We start from the raw sequence: 19,024 nt of genomic DNA, 5'->3' as shown, positions 1-19,024 counted from the left end.
GGGAGAAGAAAGAAAGAACAGATGGGAAGTTGAGAAGAGAAGCTGTTATAGGCTGACTTGTGTCCCCCAAGACGTCATTATGTTGCAGTCCTAACTTCTCGTACCTCAGAATGTGACTATACATAGACATAGGGTCTTTAAAGAGGTAATTAAGGTAAAATAAGGTCACATGGGTGGGTCCTAATCCAATAGGACTGATGTCCTTAAAAGAACAGGAAATTTGGATGCAGGTATGTACAGAGGGAAGCAGATAAGAAGAGACAGGGAGAAGACAGCCAGCTACAAGGCAAGATGAGGGGCCTCACAAGAAACCAACCTTGCCAAGACCGTGATCTCCGACTTCCAGCCTCCAGAACTGTGAGAAAATGACTTTCTGTTGTTTAAGCCTCCCGGTCTGTGGCACTTCATTATGGCAGACCAAGCAAATGTATACAGAAGGCCTCATGCAATGGTGGAAATGAGCGTGAGCCACCATGCAATGGGGGGGCAGACTGGCTGGGGTGGGAGTGAGGGGGCTTCTTGTGGGAGGGGTCAGGAAGGAGACTGGCAGAGTGCTCCAGGGCCCTGTAGGCCAGGGTGAGAAATTTAAATTTTTGAGAAATAAGGATTCACTCGAGGCTCTTAAACAAGCGTGTGGAAGAAGGGCAAGTTTGGGGAAGATGGATGCCCAGTAGGATGCCCCTGAGACTGAAGGTACATACACTGATCCAAGGATTAGTCTGATCATGGTGTGGACTAGGGTAGTTCCTGCCAACCTGCAGAGAACAAGTGACACTGAGGCACTCTAAAGAGAGACCTAGCAGGATCTGGTGAGGCATTAGGAATAGGCGATGAAGAGACGGGTTCATAAATGACTCCCCTTTGGGGGACCACCCAGGAGACTTTTCACTGATGCCAACAGACTGCCTGTTTGAGAAGTAGGAGGAGGCCATGGTGAGTTTTATCTCCAACAAGCCAAGTTTTAATCGCCAGTACACTCTCCAGGGGACACTTACAGACTAAGCAATCAAAGAGAGAAGTAGAAGCTAAAAATGTAAATTCAAACAGCTTCTGCATGAAAGTGAAAAGGGGTTATAGCCATGTAAGCATGTGAGGTTTCCAATGTTGACGTCTAAAATAGCAGCACCAGAACTTTAAATGAGAGGAGAGAGAGGTAAAGAACGGCTAAAAAGGGGGACAAATTGTGGAGGGAGGCATTAATTCTTAAGGCATCGAACAAGAATGTTAAGCAGTGGGGGAGTGGAGGGGTGGGAAAAAGAATGGGGCAGTTATTAATAATGTCATTCAATAGCTAGTTCACAAAAGGATTAGACTTTGTAGAGAAAAGGCATTTGAATTTGACCGCGAGGAGATAATTAGTGACCCCAAAAATGCAGAGTTGATAAAGCAGTAAGATCAGAAGCCCCAGATTTAAGACAGAAGATGAACACGACCCATTTCAGTAGTCGAGGGGACAAAGGGAACTTGGAAGGCGCAGAAAGGTCAAATGAAGATTTTTCTTTAATGTGGAAGAGATCATAGATTTTAGAGTGGAAAAGAGGCAAAAAGATTTCAAGGTATCAGAGTGAGGGAAACATAGTCACAAGGAGAGGTGGGCCAGAGATAGACAGGTGACAGATGGTGAGGGGTGAGGGAAGTGAGAAAGCAAACAGATGCGTGAATTTGTAAATAGGGGAGGGTGAATTTGGCCTAATATTTCATAGCAGCACAGAAATATATACTTGACGCAGTTCCTTGCACATGCATAATATGGTTCCTTAAATTACTATGTCACTTTGCACCTATCTAAGCATTTTGTTATAGAGTTGACTCTTAGGATCTGAGAACTCGAAAAAAGCAAAACTTTGAGGTCATCTACTGCGATTTCATGTCCAAAGAACGTGCCTCTATAACATCTCTACAATGTGGTTATCTGGATTTTCTGGAAAATCATTGGCAACAGAGAACCCACTATCTTAGAGGGTGGTCCATTCCATTTTCCAAACCAAAATGATGCAGGACAAACCCCCAGAGCATCTCTGAGTGTGATGAAACATGGTTTTGTGATTTCTGATTGTCCCAAACTTCAGTGCCCCGGAGCATCATCCCAGATCAGTCATTCACCAAGAGGTATACCTGTCTCCTTGTTTATTTTGCTTACTGGACATTTTGGGAATGCCTACCATATACCAGATGTGGTGTTAGGCACAAGGCATATGTGACTGGTGAAATAAAGCATGAATATGGCCCTTTCAGAAATCCCAAACTACTGTGAACAAATAAGCTGACAGATGTTCTTGAGAATACCTTTTCACAATAAACATGCAAAAAAAATCTCTTCCTCGACACATTTAGGGGTACTAGGGAGGCATTCCCTGTCTCCGATCACCCCCTCCTCTGCTCCTGGGCTCCCTTCGTTACACTTCAGTTTCACTGAATCTGTGGTGCATTTTTGGGACTATGCTCGCCTCAAATCACCTTGCTGTTGCTTGCTTTACTACCCCCTGGAGACCCCAAGCTCCCTGAATTAGGGTCTCCTTGCTTGCTATGGTGCCCAAGCCTGAGTCATCTCAACTGTTTGCCTCCTTTTCCTGGAACATCCTTGGCACAAAACCCTACCAGAAAAAAATCATGGAACTCGCTGATTGTAGCTTCACACTTCCAACTCTAAAGTATGAGGAGATTGTACTATACTGGTGCACCAATTAAAAATTTTATTCACTGGCTATCATTAAAAAGACAAGAGAGAACAAGCGTTAGTGAGGATGTGGAAAAAAGGGATCCGTTGTACATTGTTGGTGGGGATGTAAATTGGTATAGCCACTATGGAAAACAGTATGGAGCTTCCTCAAAAAAATTAAGAACAGAACTAACATATGATCCAGCAATCCCACCTCTAAGTATATATCCGATGAAATGAAAACAGGATCTCAAAGAGATTTCTGCACCCCCATGTTAACTGCATAATTTTTCATAATAGTCAAGACATGAAAACAATCTGAGTTTCTGTCAACAGATGAATGGATGAAAAAGATGTGGACAGATATACAACGAAATATTATTCAGTCATGAGAAAAAAGAAAAGCCTACCATTTGTGACAACTTGGATGAAACTCGAGGGCATTATGCTGAGTGAAATAGACAGAGAAAGACAAATACTGTATGATCTCACTTATATGTGGAATCTAAAAAAGCCAAACTCATAGAAACAGAGAGTAGAGTGGTGGTTACCAGGGGCTGGGGGGTGAGAGAAATGGGGAGATATTGGTCAAAAGGTAAAACCTTCCAGTTATGAGATGAACAAGTCTGGGGATCTAATGTACAGCCTGATGATTACAGCTCACATTTTTGTATCATATACTTGAAAGTTGCTAAGAGAGTAGATCTTAAACGTTCTCACCACAAACAAGAAATTGTAAGATGGTGGTGTCAGCTAACACTATGATGGTAATCATTTTGCAATATATACATGTATCAAATCAACATGTTGTACTTTTTTTTTAAAAGATTTTATTTTATTTCCTTTTTCTCCCCAAAGCCCCCCCATACATGGTTGTATATTCTTCGTTGTGGGTCCTTCTAGTTGTGGCATGTGGGATGCTGCCTCAGCATGGTTTGACGAGCAGTGCCATGTCCGCGCCCAGGATTCGAACCAACGAAACACTGGGCCGCCTGCAGCAGAGCGCGTGAACTTAACCACTCGGCCACGGGGCCAGGCCCTCAACATGTTGTACTTTTAAACTTATACAATGTTATATGTCAATTATATCTCAATAAAACTGGATACAAATTCTATTCACAAATGACCTCATATTCCTTAAAACCCTTGCTTGTCAACCAGAACACTGAACAGAACTCTGCCCTCATTTTTTATGCAATCTGAGGAATACCAACCAATCTCTCTGAGCCGCAGTTTACTTGTCTGTAAGTAGGAATAATCATACTGGCCCAGTTGACCTCAGAGTACTTTGATGATGGTCAGAGAGAAGCACTGGACCTGTGAGATGCAAGACCACTGTTCTTATCTTAACTCTACCGCTAACTAGGTGCATGAACTTGAGAAACACCTGTGCTCTTGCTGGGGTTCAGTGTCCTCATTTGTCAAATAAGGGGTTTGACAAGACAATCCCCAAGTTCATTTCTGGTTTTCACAAGTTTGCCAGTACAGCTTGCTTACCCGATTTCAACCAGGCGTTTATCAAGGTGTTCACAGAATACTTATGAACAACAGAGGTTAATGTGTGCAGGAGAAGAGTCCAGTTGGATGGAGACATAACCATAGAATGACTATACTCAAAGAATGCTGATAATTGGATCAACATCTGCTTGGGAGCAGGACTCTAGCAGCAAACCCAAGTCTGAACTATTCAACTTTCCAGAAAATAAAAAATACGCTTGAAGTCATTGCTAGTACACTGATAAAAGCTGCAGGTGGCGCAGAGTTGGAAGGGAGAGCTGTACCTAGACTACAAAAACCCTTGGCAGAGTGGAACAGGGAAGCAAATCTACCAAGAACAAGGGCATTTTTGCTATACATAAGTTTAAAAAAAATGCTTAAGTGAAGTGTGAGGGAAAGGCCAGTAGAAGATAATTTAGGACATTGGGATACTAATCCCATCTATGTGATCTTGGGCAAATAACCCTTAGTTAGCACCAGTAACGCAGGCCCACCTGGCAAACACCTACCTTTGTACACAATCCAACACATGTGCATTCAATACACTCACACCTCTGCATTATGAGAATCCCTCCACTTGTGAGAAGCTAAGGTTAGAGCATGAGTAAAAGGGTCCAGTAGAATCCCTGAATTGAGAGAACTGATTGGGATGTGATATGCCAGGGCTGGAAACAATATGACACAGATGCCATCAATCCCCTTTCCTATATGCGTGGCAGACATCACCAGTTGATCGCCACAAGCTTTTTCACTGGACTCTAGATGGAGCCACGAAGTTCTTCTCATCACTCCACTCTGGCAACTACTACCAGTCAATCAGAACTGGTACCTAAGATCTACTTGCCATCCCTGGGGCATATAATACTTGGTATCAAGGCAATTAGATTTACAAGCAACCGAAGGAGTAATTTTTTAGGTATAAAAGCAATGCAGTGACATGGAAAGCATTAGGGACTCTAATAATAAAGCAATTCCTCCCAAGTATTTGGAAATGAAGAAAATGCAATTAGTCTCTTTAAGATCAGTATAAAATGGATGAAAACATGGACATATATCCAAGGTTGTCTGAAAAAACTTGAGTGGCTTCCAGGCCATCATGGCTCCATGGTACCTTGATAGAAGCAGACAAAGAAAGAATACATCTTTCAGAAGGGGCACTGGCTGGTCATAGAGGCCTGAAAAAGGGATAGTCATGGAACTAGCTGGTGGCAATGTTCATCTCTCTCCTGGCTTTGGCCAAGGGAGAGAGGAGGATGTAAGCAAAAGACCTGCAGTATTTCTCAACCTCCTGGGAGGCCAAGGAATTCCCGTTCACTGTCTTTCTTAGCAGGATGCTTTTGACCATGTGCTTCGTCTGACTGCCCTGCTCTGATTTCTTCCTCTTTAAGGAATCTTCTCAATATGATCAGGCTTTCTACACAGGCTGGCTTACAGGGAGTGAACGCTTTGATCAGGTAGCCTTTGAATAATCTGGTCCCCTGTGTGCATTAACAAATTGTCCTTCTGGCGCTAACTGCAGTCTCATGGGTGATTTAATTATTGTGAGATGTTCTCTCAGGCCTCTTTATAGATAAGCAGATGTTGGGCCCTTTGGTGGGGAATCAGATCCAGCTGGCTTTCCCTTAGGTGACACCATTGCCTCTTCCAGATGTACCTAGCAGAGTCCCCACCTACTCACCATCGGTGTCTGGCAAGTGGGGACCTATGAGGATCCATTTAAAACTGCTTATGCCGGAGGGGCGTTATTCCTTACCCGTTATAGACATCTCACATAGGATTATAGATTTTTAAATTAAGCACTTTTATTGAGCACTTTTTATGTGAAAAGTCACTGTGATGAAAAGAGAGTGAGTGGGTTCCTTTGCCTTCAAGGGAATTTATGCCGCAGAGAGCTCCAAGACATGCATGTACCCAGATGACTCAAGGACATGAATGAATGAATGAATAAATAAATAAATAAAAGATGAGGATGTTGGGGATTGATCCATTGGGTAAGGAAATGATCAACTTCAAGAACAAACTGGGGGGCCGGCCCAGTGACGTAGCAGTTAAGTGCGCACATTCCACTTTGGTGGCCTGGGGTTTGCTGGTTCGAATCCTGGGTGCAGACACGGCACCGCTTGGCACACCATGCTGTGTTAGGCATCCCACATATAAAGTAGAGGAAGATGGGCACGGATGTTAGCTCAGGGCCAGTCTTCCTCAGCAAAAAGAGGAGGATTGGCAGATCTTAGCTCAGGGCTAATCTTCCTCAAAAAACAAAACAAAACAAAAAAAGAACAAACTGGGACTGGGCCACAAATCAAAGGTCCATCCTGGCTGTAGAGACTGGAGAGCATGACTCAGTGGAGGAGACGTAGCCAAGGTTGTCACGGTGATTGGCAGAGTGGGAGAGATGGCACACTGACCAGCCCTGCCAATCAACTCATTTTTTTCCAGAGCTTGCATGATCATTTACTAAGCAGGCTATACTGGTGGTAATAGTGGTAATAGTGGTGGTAGCGGTGGTGATAAAACCAACAGCACCCAAGCCAACAGTTCACAAAGCTCCTGCATATCTACTGTCTCATGTTATGCACAATAACGAGCAGTGACCATCATGTTGCCTATGATAAGAGAGAGAAAGCAGAGAGAACTGGACTTAAACCAGCCTTCTCTCTATCCTCACGTGCTCTAGGCACATGACTGTGAAATCTTCCTCTGGGATAACAAGGGGTGGCACACACTTAGGAGGCCTGAGAGAATGGGCTCCAATTCCCAAGATCTTTGTCTACTGTAGAATTCACGGTGTACAATTATCAAAGGTAAGCGGTTCGAGTTACCAGTTCCACAATGGGCGAGCTCTTCTTTTGACCAAGTAGCAGTGCCTTCTCCTTCCTCCTGATCTAAACCAGTCCCAGAAGAGTGAGTGGTTTTGTTTTTTATTTCCCCGAGGTCCCTTAAGTAGGCTCTTCTCCCTTCAATTTTAGTCTCCAGCACCACAGACCATCATAGGAAACACCTTAGCTTGTAATTTATAATTATTTAAAATTTCTTACATATAATTTCTACCTTATTCACTTACATAGAATAATAATTACCATCTATTGAGTCCTTAATAGGTACCAGCAATTTGCATACATTATCTTATTTAATCTGCACAAAAGAAGAAATTGTTCTCATTTTTTCTCAGATGAGGATCTAAGGCTCAGAGAATTTAAGGAAATTTCCTAGGGCCACATAGCTCATAAGCAGAAGCTCAGGATTCAGAGGAATAGCTTAGAATGAGTGGGTGCCCTCTCACTTTCTCTTGGACTCTCCCCGTCCCCACCTCAGCTTTGTTCTGTGGGATTAGCAAAGCCTGAAAAAACAAAACAACAACAACAACAAAGACATCCAGGAGTAAGAACTGTGCTTAAAATTCTGAATTTCAGATGTTATATTGCCCCAGTTCTCTGCCGCCGCCTCCTCCTATTTGACACAGACAGATCACAAAGTCTTGGGCTTTGAGGATTAGGAGAGAAATACAATTCCCCACCAGGAGGAAGGCAAGGAGCACACTGTTCTCTTTACATGCAAATATCTTAATTACAGCTGGTAAAGAAGATATTTGTATGGAAATTTATGTATCTGTATATGTTATATATTCAGTTTGCCTCAGAAAATAAAAAAAAGACTTTACAATTGAGGAAGCCAAACAGGGCCTGTTATAATACACGCCACTGTCAGGTGATGAAGGCGCTGCCATCCCGCCCTCCACAGGAGCAGAGAGGAACGGAGTGAATCCACACCCTGATTCAGTGGCCTCAGGCCACTGCCCGCTCCTCTCCAGCATAAATGTGCCTCAGGTTCTTGGAATTTTCTGGTGGGGTATCTCCCTGCCTTTTTTCCCAGTATCTGTCTCCATGGAGATAAGGCTATGATAGCAATAGCGTCCATCCCATGACTGCACCACCATCGCTGACAGAAGCAAACAACTGGATTTCAAAATTACAGGGAGATTAGACCCAGTTTAGGGGACCCCTGAAACTTCTCTCAGGAAGAGAATATGATTTGGGGAATGACGAGGGACAGATATACTTTTCTTCTATTGAGAACCCGCCAGTCAAGATGCATCCAATGAATAAAATACAACCAATTACCTGTGAAAAGCACAAGGCCATATTTGGCACACTGAGCTTCTTCTTAGCATTTTCTTGAGTGTTCTAACATCTGTTTTATAATATAAACCTTTTTTTAGATCCACTAAGGATATAGGGTGAAATAGACTTACCTTGCAGTAGGTAGGATTCTGGCTAGACATAACTGAGAACTTCCCTCTTCTAAAGGGTGCTACAAATTAGAAAGAAAAGGATAAACTCTCTCACTGAGAATAGCTTCCCTTTGCCACAGCTGGAAGGAATAAGGCGGGAGGCTGTGGAATCCCGGGAGATGCACTGGAAGACAGGAGCGAACCATCTGTCTGGGATGATTTCGATGCTATTCTGCCTGGGGCCACAGAGGTGATACAGATGACATTTAAGACTCCTTCCAGCTTCATGTTTCTTTAAAACTGAATGATTTGGCATTTGTTCGTGTGTTTCTAACACTCTAGAGATGCAGAATAGACTAGGTAGCCTAAAAGCTGCATTTGTAAGGAATCCGTCCTGACCCTCAATTTCACTGTTATTCTTCAAGGTTATGATCCAAAACTACAAGAAGCTTTGAGTGTCCAGGCCCTGGCCTCCAGTTCACCTTTCCAGGCCCCACTGATTCGGACGCCTTCTCTTCTATACCCTACTGCTACCACCACAGCATGGGGCCTCATCGCCTCTTCCCTGGACCATTGTCATGGCCTGCCTTACTGGCCTCTATTTCCTGCAGTCTAGCCTACATGCCACTGCCTGATGACTTGTCCTCATACACAGCCTCCACTAAAACATGACTAACCTTCCATGCCTGTTTATCAGCTACACAAGTCAGAACAGTTGGCTTTTCAAGGGCTGCCACAGTGGTCCTATCCTTCTTTTACTAACATTTCCTTCCATGCCTCTTCCACGTATCCTCAGTTTGGGCCAGTTGAGTGACACAGTGTTCTGGATCACTCTCCCAGTTTGCCTGCCTCCAAGCTCCCTCCATGCCTCTGTTCATGCTAACCCCTCTAACAGGAATGTCCCCCCAAAATTCAACCCACTGACTGCCAACCAAACCCTCAAAACACAAGTCACCCCTCTAATTAGATGAGATTTTGAAATTTGTAACCTTTTTGCATGATTTGCCTCCCTCTGGCTTATAGTGGAGCTACAAATTTTCATCCTGTTTTATATTCCCTATGAAACGTTAATTTCCTTGGGAATACAGATTGCGTTCTGTTCATCCTTGTGCATAGTCAGGAATTAAATGGAATGCTGCTGCCAACACATAGACCTTGTCAATGGCTACAAGACTTGGCACAAGGGGAAATAAACCAGCATGGACATGGCTGAGCAAATGTACAAACTGGATCACTCATGCTAAGGTTGTATAAATGATCGAACGCTGACTTTGCTGTCAAGGAATCTCAAGGCTTGAACACAGCACCAACCTTCTCTAAGGCTTATCTATAAAATGGAGGCTAATAGTCCCTGACCATTTATTTCTCAGAAGACCCTCTGCTCCTCCAGGCAAAGCACTAAGAGGCTGGTATGAAAGCGCAAAACCCCACAATCAGCATGTGTGAAATGAGTGTTTCTCCTTCAGCTGGTTTGGGGGTGAGGGCTTATGTGATCCGCTGGTAAGCCACAGAGAGGCAGGAGAATCAGAGGGACTCAAAAGCAGAGCTATCCATTCACTGATCCCCTGCTGCTACCATTCTTGTCATCGCTATCACTATTATGTGTGGCTGGAACAGCTGCCCTGGATCTTAACTGGGGAGCCTGCTGAAGGGGTCCCAGTGCTCAGCTCTGCAGGGCATGGAAGCCCCTCCAGAAAAGTATGGCAAGAGTTGCATGACTGGGGACACGTAAGGGGTGACAGAATGCCATGACTCCTCCTTCCTCCATTTGAACTAGAGTGGCTTTGTATTTATCTACCTATATCTATCCATCTATTTTATAAGGTTCCATTTGAAGAAAACGTTTTACTGCTTTAAAATAGTTGCCTTGGAAAACTCTGTATCTAATCCAATCTTATGGTTGAGAGTCAAGAACACTGATCTAAAGTCAATTATCATCAAAGGGAGTGAGTAACTGAACCCGAACTCAGTCCTTTAAGCCCCGTCCGGGAAAAGGAGCAGTGAAGCCATCAATGGATTTAAGGATGAAACTGCAGAATATCCCTCAAACTCTCAACCAAGTTTCCATAAAGGGACAGAAAACAATGCAATTGGTGTGGCCGTCATCTGTAAAGAGATGAGAAGCCTTAAGATAACAAAGAAGAAAGACAGGAAGTGCTCACTTTATTTATGATAAACTCAAGTCCATGGCAAGAAAGGAATTTATCCCATGTCAGTAGTTACTGCAAGGACTAATCATAGGCCTCCTGCTTTGAGTCCTGCATTCTGGTCACCAGATTACTCACAGGTTGCCAAGAGCCCATGAGCAAAGATGGGAAGTACTCCCCAGGTCTAGCATTCCTAAGCCTATTGAAAGGAAATGTCCCAAATAACTTGTTCACCTCATTGTTAGAGTCCGAATGTTTGCACGTCAACCTCCTGATCATCACGTCCTCTCCAAGTCACCTTCACATCAGATTGTTGGAGTCTTCCATCGCTCAAAACACCAGGTCTCACCCTATATTCACTTCTGCACCTTGTGGAATGCCTGAGTTGCAGGTAGATGTCCGCAGTGGCACTACCACTGCGTTGGAATAAAGTATGCTATGGCCTAAGAAGGTTGGAGGTCTAGAAGCACGGAGATGGATGGAGGAATCCATGTAATTCCCATCATTGAAAAAAACATCAAGAAAGCCACCAAGTAATTCTTCTGCCCACTGGGCTGATTACCCTAAATAGCTCAAAGGAGAAGAAGAGGCAAGAGCAGAAAGCAATCTTCAGTCACTAAACTAGATCCAAGTACTGTGGGAAGAGCCTATTTCGAAACTGGAGGTTGTTCCCTTATTTTATCAGGAGGGGAGAAAAGGGGCTGGGATATTGACCAGCTGTGGTCTGGGGCAAAGTAATAGAGAATGCTGAGACAACTTCGGCTTTATTCTTGTACCTCTGGCCCTGTCTCCCTCTTAAAGAAATCAAGCCTCCAATTCACTTATCATTACACACAAAACTTAGCCCCATAGAGGGTAAAACCTAAAAGAGACTATAGAACCAGAACCAAACTCCAGATTTTACAGATAAAAGTGAAGTCTCTAATTGTCACCATGGACACAGAGCTGGCGTTGAGACCAAGGTGTTCAAAATAGCAGACTTGTCCTTCAACAGACTTGGATTCCAAAATGTCTGGTATTTTGTAAATAATTAGTGTGTGAATTCTTTGATTTTAATCAAGGAAACAAGGTTGTAATACCTATAATCAGCATAAATCTATCCCCCATACCTTCCTCCATGTTCATTCCCTCTGCAGCTTTGTGCAGCTTAACAGGTCATAGCATTGGAGCTGTTTTCCAAAATTCCCTCAAGATGCGTGTCCTATGACACCAAGCCCTACAGCAGACATTCAGGCAACTAAAGTTCTGAGCATGCCCAGATGTCTACCCTGTGGCCATGTCTTCCGGTCAGCACCGGGCACCCTCTCCCAAAGCTGAAGAAAAGAACAAACTCACAGTTTAGGGACTGGGAATCTAAGGAGATCCCATGCCTTCCTCTAGCCTCCTAATCTAAGCTTTATCAGAGAAAGTGAATTCCAGCTCTGTTTTACCGTCTAAAGATGGCGGCCAGTGGCTGCATAGTTCTAAAAGATTCCGTAAGACTCTGGAGTTATAAGTTCCTCACAAAATAGGATTCCTCAGCAGTTTATTATAGCCCACCTACCCTGCTTCCAGAACACAGGGAACTGTGGAGCCCTGGAGCCTCTTGAAAGGTAATCAAGGGTTGAGCTGGGGCATAGAAGACCAAAGAGGAGATTGTAAGACAGGGCAGTGGATGCCCTCACCCCTGTTTCAACCACTGCCCCTAAGTAACAACTTAGCTAAGTGCAACATGGTATCCTGGGGTAGATCCTGGGACAGAAAGAAGGACAGTAGCAGAAAAACTGATTAAATCCAAACAAAGTCTGTAGTTTAGTTTACAATTTGCACCAATATTAATTTTATAGTGTTGACAAATGTACTATGGTCAGCAGTAGGGAAAACTGGGTGATGGGTATATGGGAACTCTCTACTGTCTTTGCAACTTTTCTGTAAATCTAAAATTACTCCAAAATAAAAATGTATTCATGAAAAATAGGAAACGGGAAAATCACATTTCTCAGGAATGGAATACAAACCTTCCTGCCTCGTTCTCCTCCAGATAACAGGAACATGGGTAACCTATTATTGGAATATTCTAAAAACAGCAAGAGAACAATCAGGTCCAGCCACTGGGCTCTGGCCACTGGACAGCCTGCATGGGACCCTCATCTTCTGATAGTTAGAATAACTTCTTCCCTGGTGCCTGGGTCTGCTCAGGAACCTCATGTCTGAAACCACAGGGACAAGTCTGGTTAAGTCCTCTCCAAACAAGGTCAGCATCCCTCATGGACCAGTCTGTCCAGCTGCTTATCCTCTCCCAGGCAGTTAAGTAAGAGGGCAGGTCTCCCTACTCTTGCCCTCCGGAGAAAGGAACTAAGATTCTGAGGGCAGGCAACCACTTGCCCAGGTGGGGATGAAAGGAATTGTGAGGGACCCACCCTCTTTGTGCTGTTTCCGGTTTCCAGGAGGGCAGCTCTCCAGCCCAAAGCTCCTTTGAAGAAACAACTTTTCTGACTGGTGCAGGATGAGCGTGCAGTCACATTCCTGCCGCATTCTGATGGGCATCTGCCTGCCTAAAGGGAGCAGAAATGAACAGCAAAATTTCCTCCCACGCATGGCAAAGCCTGCAGTATTCCCAGGATGCCATGCTAGAAAACCTGGGAATTCAGTATGAGAGACAACTCATTGTGGTCACACAGTGAGGCCACCATCCACAAGGGTTCTATTAGTATTCAAGTGCACATTATAATCTCCACCTGCCGGGCTTTTCTGTCTCAATGGACTCAGAGCTCAGAATCTGGGCAGGGAGGGGGGGGTGCCAGTTACTGAGGGGGTCTCCCAGAAACCCCAACAAAGAGCAAGGGGCATGGCTGGCACCTTGGCACCTTGTGGTCCTGAAAGTCAATTGGCTTAAATTGCCTTCACTAGCTTTTAAAGGCAAAAGTAAATAACAAGTTATTTCATAGACCACTGGCTCTCCTCAACACACTGTCAGCCATTTGGCTTCCACCAAAGGGCCTCTCTCCACTTGAGGCCAAGGACTAATTGATTAATCGACAAGACTTTGATGGTCCCCGGGCTCTCAGCGCAGGTGACTCAGTAATCAGTCAACATTCTTGCTGGTCATGGCCTCAGAGGCCATCTGATTAAGCCTCAGCCCTGCTCTAACCTCAGGTCCTGATTTAACTAATCAGAGGGCTTCCCTCCCCGGCCTCAGTCTTTGGAGCTCTGTCTTATTCTCTAAGGACTGACATGGTAGGAAACTCATTTCCAGTATGCCAACAGGCCCTAAACATCTTTGGGATTCTCTTGAAAGCTATGAACCCTCAAAAACCAAAACACCCCACATGCAACATTGTTCATACAATTTCAGGAAGTCTTAGAGTTCCTGGGGCTCCTGAAGCCCTCGCTGGGACCCTCTACAGGCTGAGAGCCCGGGCTTTTAGTCAAGGACCTAACCCTGCTCTCAACAGCACTGGGTGGCTTCAGCTAGAATGTGGAATATGTTGTGAATCCCCCCTTAACCATCATGTGTTTGGAACAGAAGCTGCTCCAGTTATATTTCTTCCCTGTTTTGCTTCTGGATGTATTTTCTTACCTATTAACTTAGACTCCCTTTGATTTTGAACATACCCCTTTTCCCCGCCTATTCCACAGGATGTGTTTTCTTATGAGTATGCCTTTGCTGCTTTCCAGGGGGATGACCAAAGCACCAAGATGGCAGGTGAGGCCAAGCTCCCCGATTGATTACAAATGTCATGTGACACCCAGAATTTGCAATGAGAAGATGAAACCGCGCCTCTCAGGATCTCCATGTTTGGGATGGGAGTAGCAATAGAAAGCAAGGACGCCTTGTCCTAATTTTCCTGCTAAATCATCAGACATGGGATAAAACACTGTTGGAATGGCATGTTGGAAGAGAAAGGAGTCTTTCTTCACCCATACTGTGGCAGAGGTTACCAGCTGCTCATTACAATCCACATTCTTCTCTCCTACTTGGGGACACAGCTACCTCCATTTCTCATCCTCCCTTGCAAAGAGTGAGGCCTTGTGGCTGGGTTCTTGCCATGAGAAGAAGTGACAGGCCCTGCTTCCAGGTCAGGCCCATTAACCTTGTGCATTCCTTCATGCCTGTTTCCCCCTCCAACTGGCTTGAATGGGGACGGGCACCTAGGGGACCAAGACATCACACAACAGAGGAGGATAGAGCTCCATCAGCCTGAATGACCACATGGAGGAGGGCTATTCCTCCAACAAGTTCACCTGCTCACACTGTTACGTGACCTAGAAACAGACTTCTCTTTGTGTTGGAATCATTATATATTCTGCATCCGCTTGTTAGATCCTTTTGCCTGCCTTCACTAATACACTTAGGTAAGCCTTGTTTAGAATGCCCATTTTGGAATTGGGGAAGATATTTGTGCTTTAGTTCCAATAACAGTAACAGTAATTAATATTTATTGAGTGTTTATTATGCAAAGAGCTTTATATTTATTAATTCTTAATTCTTACAGGAAATGCTTGCGATCAGGGCTATTAGTGCCATTTTACAGTCTGGGGAGACAGAAGGTTTAAACCACTTGCCCAAGGTTATATAGGCAGGAACTACAGAAGCTGAGATTCAAACCCAGGCGGTATGGGTCCAAGAGCCTACACTTTTTATTACTGCCATGGGGCACCATGACATCCATAAAATCAAATATTCCACCAGCCAGATCAGCTTGTTTTAAATTATTCTCACATCCTAACAGTTACTCTTGTCATCTTTTCCAGGGGTTTCCAAGAATCCTGACCCAGAATCTCCACCTTAGAACCCAGGGCCTTGCTATCAGCTTTCAGACCTGCCTCATGTCCCCCATATATGTGTCTGCCTGGGCTTTGCCGTACTTTCCTCCTCATCTCCTGGACACTTGGCTCCACCTCCTCCCAAGACTCCCCTCTGACTTTAAGCAAGTCATCCCTGACTCAGACCAGCACTCGCTCCCTCCTCTAGATCCAGTCCCCAGATCTGCTTCTGCCTGCTTAGACAACGGATCCCCACGTCATCTCCAGAGACTCACCTCACCTAGCTGGGCATCCATTTGCCTGTCCAGGCTCCTCATGGTCTGGCCTAAACCACATCCTGACTAATTCCAAATTCCCATTCTGACTTCATTCATTCATGCACATTTTTACTGAGTGTCTACCAAGTCCTAGGCACCGTGCTGGGCACAAAGGACCGGAGGGTGAACAGCAAGGCACACGCCTGGCCCTTTGGATCAGTAGGATCAGAGCAGCGAGCCCCTCCAATCCCATCCCTCCTGGACCTCAGCCTATCGCCTCCCCTCCAAATCAAGACATCTGAAAATATTTCTATTCTGTTCTCGTCTTCAGGATGCTTGAAACTTTTTTAAATTCCAGATTTGACCTCTAATCCCTGAGTGTTATCTGATGTTCTGCAAAAGATAGAATGGCACCAGACGCCTGCCCTTGTCAAAGCCTGTTTAGAGGCAATCTCAGAAGTATCGAGTTGGTGACCCAAAGAGGAAAAGCTCTCCGTCACTGGGCAGAGTCTTAGGAGGAGAGAACAGATCACTCTCGCACTGTGGTACAGCAATGTTTGCTTTCTCTCTCTAAATATGTAACAGGAAATTAGGCAGTTCACCTCTGTAAATCGTTCGCATTCCACTCATGCATGAGCCAGATGGTGCCTCTTTAAGAAATTAAAAATGATAAAGAAAGAAAGAAGGAGGAGTTTCTCTCTTCCTCTGCCTCTGCCCTCAGATATACGCTCTGGAATCTGTGCTAGATGGGTGAGCACAGACACATACACACACACACACACACACACACACACACACACACAGAGACCTGAATTATCTGCATTCAGCTATATTAGACACCAGAAACCAGCAAACTCCTAGGCCCAGGAGACTTCAGTAGCCTCCAGTAGTAGAGGGGCGCTAACCTGTGCTGGGAGTCAGCTTGCAGACAGAATCCTTCATGTTCTTGCTATCTAATAAATCGCTGCCTTCCCCCAGAGCCTCAGTCGGTGGACCAAACAAAACTGTCTTTCATAAGTCACCTGAACGTGGACTCAGCTCTAAGATTCAAAGCGGGACCAGATACACGCTGACCAGAAGAACAAGTGAGGACGGAAGCCCCATATCTCTACCTAAGTGGAAAATTTGGGGAGGAAATTTTCCAGAGGTGGTCAGCTAAAAGACCCTCCTCTTTGGGGGCAGCCACACGATCCCAGTTCATTTTCCAGGGATCAGGAGGTCCCTCTCTCTGACCTCTCTCTAATATCTGAAAATAAGATTATCCCTGGAGTTCTTCCGCCTTGGTGGGAAAGGAACTAAGGAAGATAATATAAACAAAAGTTTATCCAGTAGGTAGCATACTCCAGGCTTTTTCTTTAAACAAATGAACTTGTCTAACATCAAAATAACTATGTTGTGAGACTATGTTTGTCCTCATTTTAAAATTGGGACAATGAAATAGAGGTTAGAGAAAGTGCATTGAGGTCCCATGGCTGCTAATGATGCTAGGACGTCAACACAGATAGGATTAGGCCCACATACAGGGCTCCTTTGTCACCCTGATGTCTTCCAATATGGATAACAAGACTTCAAGGTTCATTATGGATGTGACCTCAGGCAAATCTATTTCCGCCTTTTGTTTTATGGAAAATGAAGGAGGGGGAGCTGTGTATACACTAGGAGATTGTGAGCAACTGAACATTAAGATATGCTACAAGCTGCTCTTTGAAAATGGAGAGTATACGATCAACTCACCATCAGTGGAATATGCAGTTTTCCAGTGGTGCCCTGTGTTTTTACTGCAATAGCTATCCTTTTGATTTCATACTTCCTTGAGACCAAAGACATCCATTTTCGAGCTAGCTGGCCTCAGCTTAAACCTGGCTGAGAACTCATGAAAAAGGAACTGTGGATACCTAGAGTAAAGACATTTTCTCACCTCACTCTCCCTTTCTTAAATTCCAATCTGCCTTGGAGCCCATAGAAATGAGACAGATTTACTCCTTGCAGCTCTCCGAGGAGTAAAGAGCAACAGCTCACAGTTACAAAGCAGTATCACTTGGAAATGTGATCTTTTTTTTTTCTCTTTAAAATCAGAATCGAGAAATAATAAATGCACTCCTTGAAGCAAGTTTGAAAGCCGAGTCTACACACATTCTGATCAGATATTGTTTCCCAAGACCCTGGTGAAGCCAGTAGAGACCAGATTGGCATAATCAAACATCTGCCTCACACAGAAAACAATGATCCATCCCTTGCTTTCATCAACCCAACATAAATCTGAGCTCAGCCAGACAGGCCAGCAAACCCCATTACACAGAGTGCAAAGGCAATTAAATGGTGCCAGCTCCGGCTAGACTCAAGAAATCTATGACCCATGGGCCTTTAGTAACCACACCAATGCCTCTCTTGGAAATGACTGAAAAAATTGGTCTAGATGCTAAAGAAAGATTCCACTTTGCTATTTCCTGGCAGGTCTGCCCTGGCCATCAGTCTGTGGCTGCATCATGCTCCCTTTTCCATATCTGGGGATGTTGGACAGGGCAGGTGGCTCAAGAAATTGCCTAGTTTGCTGCAGACATTCTAATTTCCCCACTATTTGGTCTATTCTGCCTCAAATTTTCCCATGATGGTGTATCATCTGCCATCCTTTGGTTTTACTATGAGCACGTCACTTTCTAGCCATAAAAGCATGTCTCAAACATTCTGTTTTTCTCCAGGCCACAGCTGAAATGAAGTGTCTTGAGTGACCAGTTTTAATATCTGGGTCTTCTTGCTTAGGCAAAGCCAGTAGGAGCATCCAGATAGAACTGATCTGCGGATGCCAACCCCAAACTCGCAGCCGCTTGGTCTACCAGGCTCAGGCCAAAGGAACAATTCTATCTGGACTCCTTGATCATCCATTTCCCACAAAGATGAGACAAATGGCTACCACACCCCTCAACCCCCAAAACATTATTCCACCCTCTCCTTGTACCACCTATCCAACTCCTCACCCATTCAATGTCCCCAAAGTACATTTCTCATATTTTTGAGGCATTTGCTTCCCAGTCAGCTTGCAGAAGTTATCCCATCTCTGTATCTCAGGTTGCACCCATACTTCCCCTTTTTGAGATAAATGACACTCGCGCCCACTCGTCCTTTCCCTGGCAATAATATGGCAATAATAACACTGTCAGAAACCACTGAATGATCCATGGCAAGGGCATCCCCAAAGACTAAAGGAAAAGATAATTCTGTGGGCCAAATAAGACGTCTGTTAATGTATGGTACACAACTGTATAGAAGTAAAATTGAATGTGATGTCTCCTCTCATCATCAGAAAGCTTTTTCAAACACCAACCCACACCTCACTCCAAAGCTGGCAATGATAACACACTTTCTTGCCTCATCTTTCCTAAGCTGTTGGGATAATTCTGTTTAGCAACAGATTAATTATTTTTGCAACTTCACTTTGGGTTCTGGCTTCTCATCAAGATCTACCTTAGAAGACGAGATAAGCCTACAT

At 44.5% G+C, this 19,024-nt stretch overlaps 1 protein-coding gene across 4 annotated transcripts in view; it reads right to left on the bottom strand.

Annotated features, from left to right (window-relative positions):
- The window catches only part of NTRK3 (neurotrophic receptor tyrosine kinase 3), a 367,286-nt gene that overhangs the window by 31,286 nt on the left and 316,976 nt on the right, over positions 1–19,024 (bottom strand). The gene's annotated exons all lie outside the window — the stretch shown is intronic.

This window comes from Equus asinus, chromosome 2 (genome assembly GCF_041296235.1).
Source record: "Equus asinus isolate D_3611 breed Donkey chromosome 2, EquAss-T2T_v2, whole genome shotgun sequence".
NCBI classification, from domain to species: Eukaryota; Metazoa; Chordata; class Mammalia; order Perissodactyla; family Equidae; genus Equus; species Equus asinus.
This window is presented reverse-complemented; position numbering and strand designations above follow the sequence as displayed.